Source organism: Castor canadensis, chromosome 12 (genome assembly GCF_047511655.1).
Source record: "Castor canadensis chromosome 12, mCasCan1.hap1v2, whole genome shotgun sequence".
In the NCBI taxonomy this organism is placed as follows: domain Eukaryota; kingdom Metazoa; phylum Chordata; class Mammalia; order Rodentia; family Castoridae; genus Castor; species Castor canadensis.
In genome coordinates, this window is record NC_133397.1 from 22,709,359 (window position 1) to 22,726,987 (window position 17,629).

General features: G+C 43.8%; 1 protein-coding gene across 1 annotated transcript in view; it reads left to right on the top strand.

The window, feature by feature from the left end:
* Window positions 1-433: 433 nt before the first annotated feature.
* The window catches only part of Dpysl5 (dihydropyrimidinase like 5), an 82,888-nt gene continuing 65,692 nt past the window's right edge, over window positions 434-17,629 (top strand). The window contains exon 1 of the mRNA XM_074049344.1: window positions 434-593. The gene's annotated coding sequence lies outside the window, so the exon portion shown is untranslated. The remainder of the gene's footprint in view (window positions 594-17,629) is intronic.

Below are 17,629 nucleotides of genomic sequence, written 5' to 3' on the forward strand. Positions count from 1 at the left end.
CCGGGAGAGGCCGTGGCATTGTTTCAGCCCCTCCGGCGGGGTCCAGTAGGGGGAGGGGATGCGGTGTGTCCTCGGATTCGCCCCGTACTCTCCCAGGGGACCCGTGCATCAGCACGTCTCAGCGCCCGGGCTTTGTGAAGTGTCTCCAGTCACCATGGAACCCCAAAGGAACGCGGAGGAAAACGCAAGGAGCGGGGGGAGGGGTGATGGTAGAGGTCCTGGGGCCGCGCCCTCTGTCCCCTCTCGAACCCGGACCTGCCGCAGAGCTTGTCGGGAGTTGTGGTCCCAAGGAGGCAGCCGCGCGGAGGATGCGGGACACCGCCTATCCCCGCCTCCCCCTAACCTGCTAGCGCGAGGTGGGGAGCGCCGGGGAGGAGCCACCGGATTGGTGATTGGCTGAGGCCTCTCCCAGCCCCCACCTATGTCCCCTCCCCCGCTCGCCAATTCGGACTCCAGCTCGAGGCGTGCTAGGCGGCCACGGAGCGAGCGCGCTTGCAGCCGCCGCCGCCCTGTGCACCCGCAGCTCCCGCCGCCGCGCAAGACTGGAAGACGGACCGACCGACGGATCCTAGCAGCCGCAGCATCCAGGAGGAGTGGGTGATGGCACGGGGGGGTTGTAGGCTCATCTTCCCGGGGCTGGGACATCCATTGCGCTCCCTATCTGTTTCTCCCTGAAGCGCACAAAAGGGAGGGAATTGGGGTGCGTAGGAGCCCGCTTGCAGGGGGACGCGGCGGGAGATGTGGTTTGGCACTGGGAGCGACCGTCGGGACTGAACTGAGGCGCTAGTCAGGTCCTCTTTGTACGCTCTCTGTGCGGTGTCCTCGCGACGCCTTGGCGTTTAATTTGTGCCTGTGGGATTTGCAAATAACTGGGGTGAGGAGGCGGCTGGGTTGAAGGAGTTAACGCCTAGCACACAGTAGGCGCCCTACCCTCGCTCGTCGACGTGCAGTGAATGGTTGGAAGGCTGGAATGGGGATGACTTCTCTGGTCGCAGGGCCGTCCTGCTGTAACCCTGGATCTGCCATGTCCCCGGTTCCCACCCACCACCTACCTAGACACACACCCTCGCTCCATCTCTCCTCTTGGTTGGGATCTGTTCAACCTGGACTAGACCCCGGTGGTCCGTTCCGAAGGTCCAGCTAGCGGAGCGAAGGCCTTCGGAGGGCTCCCGCCGCCTTCGAGGCACCTGCCAGAACCACAAAGGCCTCCTGCAGCTGCCCGGCCCCTATCTGGCGCCAAGCTGGGTCCCTTTGCTCGAGCCCTGCGCAGGAACCCGCTCCGAAGCATCGATCTTGGCGGGCGAGGGACGTCGACGCCCCGGGCCTGGGGAGGGGGCTGGATGGAGTCTGAGCTGGAGAGAAGCCCGGAAGGGGAGAGGCAGAAGCCTCGATTTGAGCAAAGATGAGGAAGGCTGGGGAGCTGGGTGGGGACAGGTGACCAAGTCTGGTGGAGGGGGCCTTGGGGACCAGGGTTTGAGAAGGGGGCGGGGGGGGCGGGGGACCGGTCTGGGGAGCTCGGAGCAGGTGGTGCGAGGCGAGGCTGGTCTGATGAAGAATGAGGAGGGGAGGAGACCGCCTGGGTTTGAGGAAGGGTAGATCGGAGAGGGGGAGGAGACCCATTCCGTGTGGGGGAGGGGTCTGTCTGGGGAAAGGGGGATTTTCCTTCCCAGGAGGGGCAGGCAGCTGAGAGGCGAGTCTGGGGCCCGAAGACCTTCAGCTCTAGCCTGTTGGCCCTAGTGCCTGGCTGGGCGTGGTCCTCCGACCCAGTCAAGGGACCTCGGATGGCGGATCCCGGACAGGCTAGGCTGGCCCTGCGAGGTGCTTTGTTTCCCAGCTTGGAACGAACCCCTAGGGACTCGTTTGGGATTTTGTGATAATCTGCAGCGCCCCCGGCACACCCTGTTCTGGAGGCACTGAAAGGCTTTGCCTAGTGGCAGATGCTGCTAGAGAAGCAGAATGGGGGGCGCCCCCGCCCCGGAGACCCGGAGAACAATAGGCTACATTGCTATCCGCCCGATGTTCAAACAAGTCCTCCAGAAGCGTGCGGTGTTCTGCTGCAGAAAATGCCGGCGGAGGAACCTCAGGGCACGTGCTGTCTTTTTTGGGGTTTGCGCTGGGGCACCCGGCCTCGCGGGAATTCTGAGCGTGAGTGGCGCGTTTTGTGGGTCCGGGGACAGCCGCCGCCCGCGGCTTGTGGTGTCTTCTGGCTGCGACGCCGCCGCCTGCCCCACGCCGTTGATCAGCAGCCGAGACGTGCGGTGGTTAGCGGCGCGCAGCGGCACGGGATGACTCAAGTCCCAGAAGCCTGAGGTCGCCGCCGTGTAGGGCTCCCGCGAGCAGCATGCTTTGTCTGCCGAGACCGCCCAGGTCTAGGGGCTGCTGTGTTTCCTAAGGGCGAGACAATTGCCATAAAATTGGGTAGAAGTGGTGGTGGGGATTCCCCGCCAAGGGTGGGGCCCTTGGTTTTAGAGCCTGCAGCTGGGGAGCAATGCTTCCCTTTGCCCGCGACCACACCCAAGCCAGTGCGTCTTTTGCAGACTTTCATGGTATTGTCTGCTGACCTAAGAGTGGGATGGCTCTGAGATACGTGGTAGCTGCTTGCCATGGGAAAACAGATGAGCAGAGTGGAAACACAGAGCAGGGATTATTAGCAGAGCTTTTGCGGCGCACTCACAGTCCTGCCACCGTCTGAGCGCCTTAAATGTGTCCTGCAACAACGTTTGACATGTGAAATGACAGCCCAAAGATAAAATTGGGTTGGATCAGTTTTCTGTAATAATTGTTTAACTGATAAGTTAAAGGTGAATCTTCAGTGTAAAGTTAAATTTTCATTCCATAAAAAAAGATGTATTTTTGCTCCAAAAGTGGAAGAAACTTGGCTAAATAACAAAGCATCATAGAACTAACTAATCGATGTCACTTATGTTTGCCATTCAGTTAACTGATGAGCCATTTGGCTCTCCTACCCCAGCCTTGACACCTCAAAATTTACATTTTTAACCAGGTTGGTGCATGAAATGAGGGACTGTGATGTGGCTCTTGGCTCTTGCCCAGCACAGACAGTAGTTACTCACTTGAGGGTCTCTTGTCCAGGGTCCTGACTGGGCACAGGAAATCAGCAGTCAGCTAGATCTTGCTGATTTTAAAAGATGGTGTTTTGATGAGGTGCCTCAGAATTTACAGGAAGGACCAGTCTGCAATGTTGCTCATTGGTTTTATTAACTATATTTTAAGTAGATCTTAAATGTATACACACACATATCTAGGTATGTAAAAACCAAGATTCTCAATACTGGAAAATCAGAAATCTGACAACATATTGGTTTTCTTTTCTTGTGAATGAAATGTTTTCATGTCACACCTAAAGGGGAAAGTTTCAAGAGGGACTGTTTTGTGGGTTTATTCTTTTTGTAATAATTCTACAGATTTTTAAGAGGGCTTAATCCTACGTAAATGCTCTATGGACACCCAGCTCAATCCATTCCTCATGGAGAGCATTCCATAGATGAGAAATGCCAGTGTACCCAACTCACCTCTCTAGGGAAGAAGGAGAGAAAGTGGCACCCCATTTCCCCACCCCCAAACTTCTGGAAGGCTGCTCCTATGAAAACCCCCAGAACACAGAATCCAGAAAGAGGAGAGACAGGTGGCCTCAGAGCAGGACTTTGTATCCCCAGAATTGTAGATCTATCTTAACTCTCATCTCCTGAGTCTGGGGACCATGGTTAGGGATGCAAAGATGTTCATGGACCATGTTGCCCTGGCCATTTTCAGCTTAGTCTCTCTGAGATGCAGACATGAGCTGGGGTAGTCATGATGGTTTTTGAGCTTCTATCTCTGCAAACAGTTACACAGCTAGGCAAGTTGGCCAAAATTAGGGTTGGGGACTTGGAGTAGCTTTCATTTACATTACCTCCACCTGTCCCTCTCCATTCTCCTGCTGTGAATATCTGAGAATGTTCCCTTAGTCGCTCCTCTGATTCATGATTTAACTTGATCCAGCATTAGTTCCTCAGAACTATAGGCCAGAGGACACCATGACTGTGGGCAAGTGTCTGGGGCAAAATTTCTTTCAAGTTAGGGCTTAGAAAAATATTGAGAGCCAGACAAGCCAGGATTGTTAAACAAGAGTATCTGAGATCCAGTCTGTTTTTCTGGAGTAAAAATTTACCACTGCCTGATAGAATCTGATCCTGTCTATTCTTTTTGTTTTTCTAAGCTATAAAGCATATTCCAGAAAAGTCTTGGAAGAGTTTATTCACAAGATCTTGTAGGAAAACAGTGATATAGAGTGTTTTTATCAGTGTGAAATCACGTAGGAAGAAATTGATGTAAGAGGAGAGCAAATATGACTAAGTATACTTCATTATTTTTCAAGAAACCAGATGCTTGATTTTATTGCACTGCTGGTGAAAAAAGGAGGAACAACTTCAAGGTCACTTTGCTTTAAGTTTTTCCTATGACAACAAAAGGTGGAGATGCTATGGTATAAATTTTTTATATTTGATATTTATGTATAAATGTGAGCACAAATTATATACTTCACAAGAGAAATTCATGAAGGAGCATTGTTTATGATCTGTTCTGTTTCAGTCTTTGAAACTTGTTTCATTTAAAGTAAATTGGCTTGACTTTAGCATCCCCTGAACCTGTCATGGGCAACCATCAATCACAGCCCAGTTTTGTACTTGTTCCCTTGTCTCCTCCCAAGTGGGCCTCCTCCTGTAATCCAGGCTCAAAGACACTGTGCACTGGAGGGAGAACTGGACCCTGAGCCACCTCTGCCACTTCCTATCTGTCTGACCTTAGTGTGTCATTTGTCTCTCAGGACCTCAATTTGTTCCTCTGGATCTCGAGCGTAGTGATGGGTGTGGTAGCTTATCTGGAAGATTATATGATTGAATAATATGCGCTTAGCCTGGAGAGCAGTGTGTGTCACCTAATGAGCGCTTAATACATGTATTATAACCACCATCACCATTGTCATCATACTCTCCCCTAGAAACTTTTGATTCCCCATTTAGTGTTTCATCCCCAGGGACCAGGACAGGTTGCTGCTATAGGGTATCAACAGTGGGGACCCAGAAGCTCCACCCTTACAAATAGTAGGAATAGCTGTATGCTTGGTTCCCCTCAGTACCCACACACACCCCAGGGACTTCTTTAGGCACAGCTGCTCTGAGCAGCTGAGAACCTGGAGAGTTAGGAATGTTCCAGGACAAGCACTGGTGGCTCACTCTATAATTCTACTCACACCTATAATTCTAGCTATTTGGATCAGGAGGATTGCTGTTCAATGCCTGCCTGGACAAATAGCTCTCAAGGCACTATCTCCAAAATAATTTTACTAGAACAAAATGGACTGGAGGTGTGGCTCAAGCAGAAGAGCACCTGTTTAGCAAGCACAGAGTCAAGCCCTGAGTTCAAACTCCAGTCCCACAAAAAGAAAAAAAAAAAATGTTCTGAAAGTGCTCTGACCTGGCTTTGCTGAATAGTCCCTACATGTGGGTTTAGTTTGGTGTCTCATCCTGCCCCTACACCATCCAGAGGAACACTCAGTCAGGAGCAACTGGTAAGGGCTGTTGTCCCAGGCTTTTTGTTCTCAGAAGGGGGAAAAGTGAGCATGTTTGGTTGATGGAAAATTGTTGGGAATAAAATATGTCTAGTTTTCCAGTTAAGAAATATAGATCTTACAACCTGGCACCATAGAATTATTTAGTTCACAAACACTTTCAAAGTATTTTCTCTACTAGAGTGGTTCTAATTCCCATGTGTGGGTAAATGAAAAATAACATCAAAATCCCATTTTACAGACGAGGTAGTAGAGGTACTGAGGTAGAGCCAGAGCTCAAACACCAGGAATCTGCTTAAGGTCTGTGTCAATCCATGTTCCCCAGAAAAAATAGCCAATAGGACTAGTTTGTGCTATTTAGGGGGCCAGCTGCAGGAATGGATGGGGCTCCCAGTCTTAAGCTAGAGTTTCTTCTTAAGGACCAGGGACATCTCAGTTTTTCTCTTACACTACTGATTGTGTTCTCACAGAACTGAGACTAACCTCTACTGATTGTAGCTGCCAAACATATCCTAAAATACCTTCAGGGCAACATTTAGGTGAGTCTTTGATAACTGGGCACCACTGCCTAGCCAAGTAGACACAGAAATCAGCCTTCACACCATCCATGCTGAGAACCTTAGTAGGCAGGTATAAGGTTCACAGTAAACTAAAGAATTTAGTAGCAAATTATAAATGGTGCATGCACTTTTGCTGTATTTAAATGGAATTTGTTCCTCTTTTCTCATCCATGTAACCTCTAACACACAATGTTGCTCAGAGTAAGCATTCAGTAGAGAATATTGAAAAAAAAAAAACAATGAATGAACAATTTCAAGGATGTTTTCTGTGATTTTCAAGCCACTGAGGCTTCTGGATCCCCATTGAAATGTAAAATCCGTTAGCCCAAGTAAAGTTGAGGTTTTATGAATGGCTAGGTTTCTTGAAAAAAAAAAAAAGGAACATTTCTGCTTCTGAATTGAGTGTTGTCCCTCCCCGCCCCCTGACATCTGTCCATTTTCATTGGCTTGGCAAAGTGTTTTGGGTCTGTCACTGCCTGGGCGGCATATGAATGTGTGTCTCCCACACATTAGCAGCACACAGCACTCAATCACACCATCTTTGTGTCACTGGATGTCCATTCCCAGGCTGCCCCTGGGCCCAGCTCAAATTTCTCATGCCTGGGGTCTTTATTCTCCCTTCTTTTGTCTGGCCCTGTCCTTCCCTTTGTCCTTCTGCAGAGCAAGATCCACTACTGCTGCAGGAGCTCCTACCACTTCAGATTTCGGACGTGTTTATTCTGTTATAAAACCAGAACACCACCCCTGATTTTAAAAGTTAGTCCTTTTGCTCTTTTTCCAATGTATCTGAAATCTTTTCAGTCTTCATGAAGTTACTTGGATTGTTTTAAGTTTGTCAAGTTGCCAAGTGGCAATATATCTATATTTAAATAGAAAATAGTGACTTTTAAGAAGGTAGATTGGCTGAGGATGTATTAAATATATATACACATACACACACACACACACACACATACTGAGCTACATCCCCAGTCCCCAATACACACACACACACTCACACAAACTTTTAGTGAAGCATAACGCATATGCAGAAAAGCACGCAAACATAAGTGTATAGCCTGATGAGTTTTTGTGCACTAAACATGCCCATGTAGTCAACATCAAATCAAGGAACACAAGATTACCAGTACCCAAACGACCTCCTTGTGTCCTCTCCTAGTTACTAGCATTTCCTCCAAGGGAACGAGCCACTATCCTGACTTCTCACCGTGCAGATCAGCTTTGCCTGTTTCTGAACTTGTATGTACAAATGGAATCTCATAGTAGGTGCTCTTTCTGAGTGGCTTCTTTTTGCTCAGTGTTGTATTTATGAAATTGCCTATCGTTGCATGTAATTTACTTCTGTTCATTGCTATATAACATTCCATTGTGTAAAGCATCCTGTAGATTTTTCCATTATAGATATTTGAGTAGTTTCTAGTTTGGGGCTATTATGAACACTTCTGCTATGAACATTCTAGTATGTGTCTTTAAGACGTATGTTTGAGAACATGTGTTTCTCTTGGGTATCTACGGAGGAGTGGGATTGCTGGCTCAAGGGTGTGCGTATGTACTGTTTTAGTAGATTGTGGGAAATAGTAAGATAAATGGTGAGTTTAAAAACAAGACATCCAAGGTCTACTGATTAAATTGTTTTTGGAAATCATAAAGTTGGATACAATGTAACTTGATTGGAAGCTGCCTTCAAACTCATCCTTCAGCAAAAAGTAGTACTTTAAGCTGTGGGTTTGACTCCAGTCACCTACTAATGAAAAGAAATCTTAGATCAGTGCCCATAAAGCAATTGCTTGGTTGATTGAGATGAGCACTTTTAAACTAATGATTTTTGGTGTTGCTGTTTGTGAGACAGTGTCTTGCTATATAGCCCAGACTGGCATCAAACTTGGCTATCCTCCTACCTCAGTCTATAAGCAAAAATCTAATATCCCAGTAAGCCATCAATTAACCATTTTGCCAATCCAGCTAATATAAGTTTTGCTTGTTCCATTCAAGTTCTTTGTCATGTGTTTTCATAATTTTTATAGACTTGTAACCATAGCATTGATTCTATTTTATATTCTTTTCTTTTATTTGACAGTAGAAAATGCTTTTCCATTCTCACTCAATTTACAAATGTAAGCTTTTATAGCTACCACCACCATTACTACTATTGCTATTATTTTGGCAGTACTGGGGTTTGAACTCAGGGCCTCTCTTACTAGGCAGGTGTCCTGCCACTCGAGTCCCATCCCCAGCTTTCTTTTGCTTTAGTTATTTTTCAGATAGGGTCTCACAGTTTTGCACTGGGACTGGCATTCCACCAAGATCCTCTTGAGTAACTGATAATACAGACATGTACATCTAAGCCTATTCCCAGCTTGTTTGTTGAAATGGAGTCTTGATCACTCTTTTGCCTGGGCTGGCCTTGAACCATAGTCCTCCCAATCTCTATCTCCTGAGTAGCCGGGATCACAGGTGTGAGCCACAGTGCCTGGCCCAAATGTAAGCTTTTAAATAGGCTGTTTCCCATTCCATTGGAATGTACTATATTCTATTTAGATACTTAATTATGGGTGAACTTTTAGGTTATATCCAAGTGTAGAATAGTATTTAATGCATGCTATTCTTTCTGCAATACATTATGGGATACAAAATATAAACCTATCTGCTTAAATATACAGAGACCGACCTGTGGTTGGGAAAATTCAACCTGTCTAAACAGTAATAATAATTTGGCTCTCAAATGGCCTCCAGATGCTGGCCTCTTAAACAACACAGCAGCCTGCAGAGCAGTGTTTGGGTCTAAAGATGGTCAGGCATGATGGTGCTTGGTCGGTAATTCCAGCACTTGGGAGGCAGGGACAGGAGGATTGTGGTTGAGGCCAGCCTGGGCTACATAGCAAGATACTGTCTCAAAAAAAGCAAGGAAGAAAGAAATGCTCTGACACCAGGAAGTAGAGATGACTTATCTCCAGTGATTTCCCTTTGGGTTTTGTATTCAGGGAAATTTTTGGTTTAAATCTTAGGACACAGAAGATGAGAAACACTGCCTGGACATCATGAGCCGTTCCACAGTAATGTGTGCTTACTACCCTCCCCCTCCACACCCACACACCTGCCTGCCCACAACGGGTGCTTATTAAACGCTTACAGTGGTCCAGGTGTCAGCATAAGATATGTGACTGAAAAGATCTTTCCATGTAGTGTTGGTCCACAGGGGAGGGCCCTCCAGGGTGCCATCCTTCCCAGTGAGCCTTATCAGTGCAGAGAGAATAGGGGGAGAGTTTCACCCTCTTTGGTTGTGTTTTATCTTTTGGGTTTGTTTTGTTTTGCTTTGTTGTTTTGGTTTTTTGGTGGCACTGGGGTTTGAACTCTTGACTTTGTGCTTACTGGGCAGGCATTCTACCACTAGAGCCACACCTCCAGCCCTCTTCTTTGGTCTGGGATGATGAGGGAGGAGGATGGATGTTCCATAGAAGGATCCATTTAAGGTGTTTGTTCCATTTTGTCTTGGGTTTTGATTACTTGTGATGACAGACTCTGATCACCAATTCTGATCACACTCATTATCCCTGAGAAAACATCCTAAAGGAGGAAGATTTATTTTGGCCCACAGCTTTCAAGATTTCCGTCCATGGTGGACTGGCTCCATTGCTTTGGGCCCATGGTGAGGCAGAACATCATGGTGATAGGAGTGTGTGGCAGAGGAGGCTGCTCACCTTGAGGCAGTCAGGAGACAGAGAGACAGAGAGTGGAGAAGGGGGCAGGGACGAGATATATCCTCCAAAGGCACACCCCAGTGACCTGCTTCCTCCAATAAGCCCCACCTCCTAGTTTCTTCCACCTACCAATAATGCCATCAGATTAGGAATCCATCAATCGATTAATCCAGTGATGAAGTTAGAGCCCTTATGATCTGGTGCCTTCTCAAGTGCCCCACCACCAAACACAGCATTGGGACCAAGCCTTCAACAGGTTAGCCTTTATGGGTATGTCCATACCATAACAAGATGGATGGAGGCACAGCAAAGAAGGCCCAGCCTCCCTCTGCAGCCAGCAGTGAAGCAACAGAGTATAACATGGAGTAGGGCCATAGTGGGGCAAGCCCACAGGTGAAAACCATCTCAGCTGCTGGGATCCAGCCAAGGACTTCACTAACCAGGTATTAGGGTGGGATTTGGTAGAGAGGTCACTAGGCAGAGGGATGGGTGTGAAGTGCAGGACAGGTTCAAGGACCTGGTTGGATAAGCTTGGTTGACATGTCAGAGAGGGAGACTTAGCCAGCAGAGAGGAGGACAGACGCCAGGGTAGTTGGGGGCAGCTGAGCTCTTCCTGGCTCTTCCTCACTGAAGTCTGTGTGCATCAAGGAGTACAAAGCTGTTGTGCCCGAGGAGAGAGCCCCAGAGGGTGGGAAGTGAACAGACCCTGGCTTCATCCACATGAATTTGCACAACCCGCTCTTTGTCTTCAGCCTCCACAGTGCCCTCCACAATTTTTGTGTGAATTAAAATCAATGACAATACAATGACAAATTTGAAAATTGTTTATTTTAGTGATTTTAGATAGTCTTGTGCTACATTTCTTTTTCCTCCTTTGAGCTTGTTTTAAAATAACATCTCTTGTTCCTCCTCCTTGTGGGAACCTCCTTGTGCAAGCTCCAGATAGCCAACAAACAGCACAGAAAAAAATGGTATCTGATGTAGGATCCTGTTCCCTGTTATGATGTGGACATAGAGTGTCATGTTTGTTTTTATGGTGAAGGTGAATGTAGAGTAATCAGAGTATTTTATTGTGTACAAATTCTACTATGCGTGTAGCCTATGAGAACAATCCTATGTGTAAAGAGAGTTAAGAGCCCAGAATTTTCTGTTTTAAACTCAATGGTAGTGAATGAATTGAATGTTTATAGAGACTTGTGCCAAGAATTAACTCCCACGTTATCACTGAGATATCTGTCCTACACAGCCTTTGCCCCTCCAGGACCACAGCCTGCAATGGTAACAGTCATGAGATTCTTGAAGGCAGGGATCCTTCCCATGAACTCATTTTGAAGCCACCATCAAGGACAATGAGGGGCACCCTGTGGGTGTCTGTGTGCATGATGGGCCAAGCCAGATGAAAAATAAAAGCCCTCATACAGCATAGCCCCTGACATGAGAAAGCAGCACAAAGGCAGGGAGAAGTGTCTAGGAGTCAAACCTGAACTAGACCTTGCCTGGATATAGTTGATGTAATCCATGACACCAGGCAGGTTATCCAACCTTTCTCAACCCTCATGCCTTGTTCAGTCAGCTCTCCACACCCACAGGTTCAACATCCTCAGATTCAACCAACTGTGGATTGCAAGGTATTTGAGAAAAATGGCACCTGCACTGAACACATACAGATGTTTTCCTCATTATTCCCTAAATGAGCCTGTGTGGTTATGCACAGTGTTAAAGTACTGTAAGTAATCTAGAGGTAATTTAAAGTATAAAGAAGGATGTGTGTAGACTCGAGGCAAATATCACACCACTTTATATAAGGGACTTGAGCATCTGCAGATTTTGATATCTTGGGGGGTGATGGGGGAGAAGGTCCTCAACACTGCCCCATTGATACAGAAGCACTGTGTATAAAATATCTAGCCCACAGTGTTTAATAGTGCTTAGCAAATTCCACGGGCCTTAAAGGATGAGGAGATAGTTTTTGCCTCTGTGCAAATGATTTTATTACTTTTCTTCCTCTGACTTTATTAACAATACATATTCAGTGTGAAAAATTTAGACATACTATAAGAAAATGTATAAGAAAGAAAATGAACCTGCAGTTCTTCCATCCTAATGATGGAAGCCACCATTAGTGTTTCGTGCATCTTATCCTGCAGGTACACAAACATTCTGGTTTTACTTGTTGATGGTTTTGCCTGGTTTTTTAAGATACCACCTCATCACCTTCAAGTAACCAATGTAAACTGGGGTGTCTCTGTCCCTCCATATACATGTCAGTGTGTATGCATATATGTACATAGGTAGATATTTTTTGTCCTTGGGATCTTGTTGAGTCTGAGTTTGTGTCTGTATGTGGCGTCACAGATACATGTATTGGACTTCCATATTGGTGGTATCTGTCCTTGCAGGCTGCCTTTCAGTTGGTAGATATTTGACTTTTTTAAATGCATGACATCCCAAGGCAATGATCCCACTGCAGTTCATTCTACTACTGCCCACTGATGGGCATTCAGTCTGTTTCCAGTTGTTTGTGTTTGACTGCACCCATAGTGCTCTGCTACTATCTTTATAGCCATCTCCTTATGTTCTATTGCTTTTATTTCCATGCATAGAGTCCTAGCAGTGGAGTCCCACACCCAAAAGGGTGTAATATTTTATGTTTCCATCAGCAGTGTCAGACTGTCCTCACAATCATTCCTAGCCACACCCCCAAGTCCTGCCAACATAAGGAACCACTCTTGAATTTTTGCCATCTGGTGAGGGATGTAAAGTGATACCTTGTTATTTTCATTTGCATGTCTTTGACAACTACACGCCCTGGAACATCTCATATGCTGCTGGTCGTTTGGGTTTGCTCTGCTGTGTATCACTTTCTCTTGTTTGCTTGTATGTCAGAGCTCATAGCCATCATAGGAACTGCACGTTTTCTCAGGCCATTGACTAGCTATTGATTTTTCTCAGGCTATTGATTAGCAGTTGATTTTATTTCTATGGCATCTTCTACTTTACCAAATTATTTTTTTAAAAATATCAAAAGTGTGTCTTTTCTTTTATGGCTTCTGGGTCTCCAGACCAAGTTAAAAAGTCTCCCTACTCCTTGGTTGTGCTTGTGGCTTCCTGGTTCATTATCTAGTATTTTTATAGCTTTTTTTGTTTTACATTTAAATAAATTCCAGATGAATTACAGACTTTGGTGTATGCTGCAAATTTAGGTAGAGGATTTAATTTTCTTCCTGATAAATAGCTAGCTGTACCAGCATCATTTATTTCATAAGTCATTTTTCCCCACTGAATTGAAATACCACTTTTGTTGGATTTAATTGAAATCTGCTCCCAAGCATCTCCCCTGCCTCATTCACCTCTTTGTCTAATCATATACTGATTAGACAGTTCTAATGACAGTGACTTCATACAGTATATTTTAATTTTTATCAAGGAAGTCCATAACATTCCCTCATCTTACTGCACCATTCATTGATGATCAGATATTTACAGAATTATGTAGCTATCATACAATCTAATTATAGAAAAATTTCGTCACTCCAAAAAGAGGCTTTGAGCCCATTTGCTCTCATTTCCCGTTCCTATTCCTAGCCCCAGGCAACCCCTAATCAAAGTAGATCAAAATAGGAAAAGTACTCTTTATGTAGTTGGACCATTCCTAGTGTCTTATTCTTTATGCTTAAGTGTTTTTAAATGTTCTTATAGTGAAGAACATTCCTGTTTCTTTCTATTTGCTAGAAAAAATACCGACTTCATTATATTTGTCATATTATCTTACCAATTTTCTTAGATTTTTCTGGGTATACAGTCTTTACATCTCTTTTCATATTTATCTAGATGATTTAGTTTTCTAATCTTTGCTGCATTTTCTAGTAACTTGCAAGCATTATTTAATAATAGAGGTCAGAGGAGTCATCCCTGCTTTATTCCTAATTATAATGACTACAAGTTTAGTATTTTACTCATTAAAATTATTTTTTATTTGCTTAAAAAAAACCTTTGAGGTATAATTAATGTATCATAAAAATAATTTTTAAAATGTAAAATTTAGTGAGTTTTAGTTTATCACAGAGTTGCTCAACTATCACCACTATTTAATTTTTTAGATTGTTTTATTTTATTTTTCAATGATCAGACATTAATAATACGAGATTTCATTGTGATAATTCCATGCCTGCGTACAGTGTATCTTGAGCAAGTTTGGCTCCTCCATTATATTTGCATTCCCCCACTCCCAAGATTTGTTTTTTGTGACCTGTTATCACATTTGAACAGTTTTGTTCTGTTTTATTTTTATTTTTATTGTTGTTAAGATTTTTATTGAGAATAGCATTTCATCAAATACCTTCTCAACATTTGTTTATTTTTGATGGCTTGGCTTTTCTCTGTTGATTTGTTCATGTAAAAAAAGTAAAGAATTGCGTTGCTAAGTTCCATGATTATGAATTGTCCTTGTTTTATGGAGTAAACCTTAGCAGTGTCAAACTGTGTCATCCTTTTGATGCACTGCTGCATTCTGTTTGGTAGCACTGTATTTTATGAATTTTTTATCTGTGGTCATGAGATTTGTCCAAGTGCTTACTATTTTAATACTGTCATTACTGGGCTTTGATGTTAAGTTCATACTGATTCTATAAACTGTCATTTCTTGAGAACAAGGTGAGGCAGGCAGTTAAACGAGGCAGAGAAGGCATTACCTTTCTACTCAGTGCTTAAAGTCTGGGATGTAGTGGTTCCTTCATTGTCACAGCTGTGCTGTACAGTGCCTTAACCACCAGCTACTGTAGTTATTTAGAATTCAATTAATTAAAGTTAAGTAAAATATAAAACTCAGTTTCTCAGCCATCCTAGCCACATTTCAAGTGTCCAGTTGTCACATGTGGATAAAGTTCCTGGAGCAGGAGGCAGCACACCATGGTCGATGGATTCTCATGCAACCTTGTGTGCTAAAAGTGGTGGTTACAATTTTAACCACTTAACAGAGAAAAGAATATGTAACAGAGCCTAAATGTGGCCCACAAAAACCTGAAAACATTTACTCTCGATCAAAGTTTGGTGACCCCTGGTCTAGAACATTTGTCTTCCAACTTGAGTCATTTGCATATTTCTCCTTCCCATTTTCATCATATCCATCAATATGACTGTTTCATTAATATTTTTCTTTAAATAGATTTACTTTTATACTTAATTTTTTGTGGTGCTGAAGGATCAAACCCAGGACCTTGCTCACACTAGGCAAACTCTTTACCTCTCAGCTATATCCCAAGCCCTTTACTTAAATTTTTAAAAGAAAACATTTTATTAACACCATAAATGGGACTGTTGGTCGTAAACAGATAGTTTGAGAGTAAAGTCAGTGAAAGCCAATTGATATTGTTAAGTTGCAACTACAAACTAGGCCTTGATTTCCCCGTTGCTAGATGGAGAGATCAGCAGGTGCCAGGTCTGAAGAGATGCACACCCATCAGTGAGATATTTACCTTGGTGTAACCAGAGCTGTAGAAAGAGAACTGGCCTCCTCACTCAGGATTCAGTCTCACTTAAATTCTGGCACATGTGCCTCCTGAAACCATCTATATATGTGTTTCTCAACTTGGCACACTGGGCTAGGGGAAGAGGAGAGTGGGGAACCTGAGACTGGCTTCGATGATAGCTGAGGTTGGGGCAACCTACCTAGGGGAGGCCCCTGCCGTTACCTTGACCATGACCATTATCAGTGCCTGTTAAAGAACATATCCGAATTCTCTTGGTTGATAGAGCACATAGTATAAATACGTAATTGAACCGTGTCAGTTTGACTCTGCACAGAGCTGTTGTCTGGTATTTACTCAGCTTCTACTGATCTTCACTGTGTAGTTAAAATGGCCATTGGGAAAATATTGCTGCACATTTTGCAAAACTACAGCCATATGTATGTCCATTTTCCTTAAAGAGAAATCCAATAAATTTCCTTCTAGCATTACTGTCTACCTGCAGAGCAGACTTGCTTTGTTTAAAATATTCTGACTGAGCTAGGTGCCAGTGGCTCATGCCTGTAATCCTTACTACCTGGGGGGCTGAGATCAGGGGGATCACAGTTCAAGGCCAACCCAGGCAAATATTTCACAAGACACCCCCCCCTACCCTGCAAAAAAAAAAAAAGCAGAGAGGTATGGCTCAAGTGTAGAGCACCTGCTTACAAGCCCTGAGTTTAAACCCCAGTTCACCAAATACATGTATATATATGTATATATATATATACATACTTGTTTTTTCTGGCAAAGCTTCTTTTGAGGTTTTTGAAGAGTGAACAAGAGCCTCCTTTTTTTCCTCAGTGTTGCTAGGCAGGCAGGCACTCTACCACTTGAGCCAGTCTCCCTTTTATCTGACTATAAGGAGGGTTCCCCCTCTAAACCCTTTCCTCCTCCTCTTCTTCCTCTCCTCCTCCTTTTTCTCCTCCTACTTCTCCAATTTATTCTTTTTTTATTTCCCTTCAGCATCCTCTTTTATGTTTTTTTCTTAAATCAACTTTGTTTAGCTATAATTTTTATACAATACATATAACCATTATCAGTGTGTATGTATTTGAAGTACATTTGATGTATTTACATAACTCCATAATACATATCACAATCAAGATAAGGAATATCTCTGTTACTCCCAAGTTTCCTTGTGCCTCTTTGGGGTCAATCCCCCTTCCTCTCCACCTTTGCACTCCAGGAAATCATGGCGTCCTTATAGATCAGTGTTTTCACCCAGGGCAATTTTGTACCCTGTGGACATATGACAACATCAGGAGACAGTTTTAGATGTCACACCTGGGCAAGTATGACTGGCATCACGTAGAGAGAGGCCAAGAAAGCTGCTAAATGTCCTGTAATGCACAGAATGGTTCACACAGCAAAGAATTAACTGGCAAAACATTTCAGTGGTACCAAGATGGAAAAGACCTGGAGTAGATATAGTTTGAGATAAGCAAATGATGATGGCTTGTGGACCAAATCCAGCCTAGTTGCCTGTTTTTTTTTTTTTCAGTCCACAAGCTACAAATGGTTTTCATATGTTTAAATAGTTGAAAAAGTCAAACAAAAGATAATGCTTCATGACAGATGTTCAGTTTCAGCCCTAGTAGATCGAATGATGCCAGCCCAAATTGGTGAGGGTGAATCTTCTTTACTTTGTCTACTAATTCAAACGTCAGTCTCTTCTGGAAACACCCTCTCAGATGTACCTGGAAATAATATTTTACCAGCATCCCTTAGCACACTTAGGTTGACACAGAAAAATTAATATTCCAATGGGCACTTTAGTGGTGTTGCATTTTGGTTTTAACTTGCCTCTCCCTGATAATCAGCCATTCCTAATTTGCCATTTGAATCCTCTTCATGAAGTCTCCTTATTTTTTTTTTTTTATTGCATTGTTTGTCTTTCTGGGTTGTAAGAGTTCTCCTTATATTCTAGTTTTAAGTCCTTTATCAGATACATGATTTGCAAATGCGCCTTGCCTTAGTATGTACTGAAGAACAATAGTTTAAACTTTGATAACATTTCATGTATCAATTTTATCATGTTTTTTTGTTGTTGGTCTAACCAAGGTCCTAGAACTTTCTCCTGTGTTCTCTTCTAGCTTATATTTTAGCACTATCATTAGGTCTCTGATCTACTTGAGTTTATTTTTTTTCCTACATGGATATCCATTTGTTTGACATCACTTGTTAATGTGATTAACAATGCAGTTACCTTAGCACCCTTGTCAAAAATCAGTTGATCATATATATACCTGTTGGTCAATTTCTGGACTCTATTCTGTACCATTCATAGTTTTG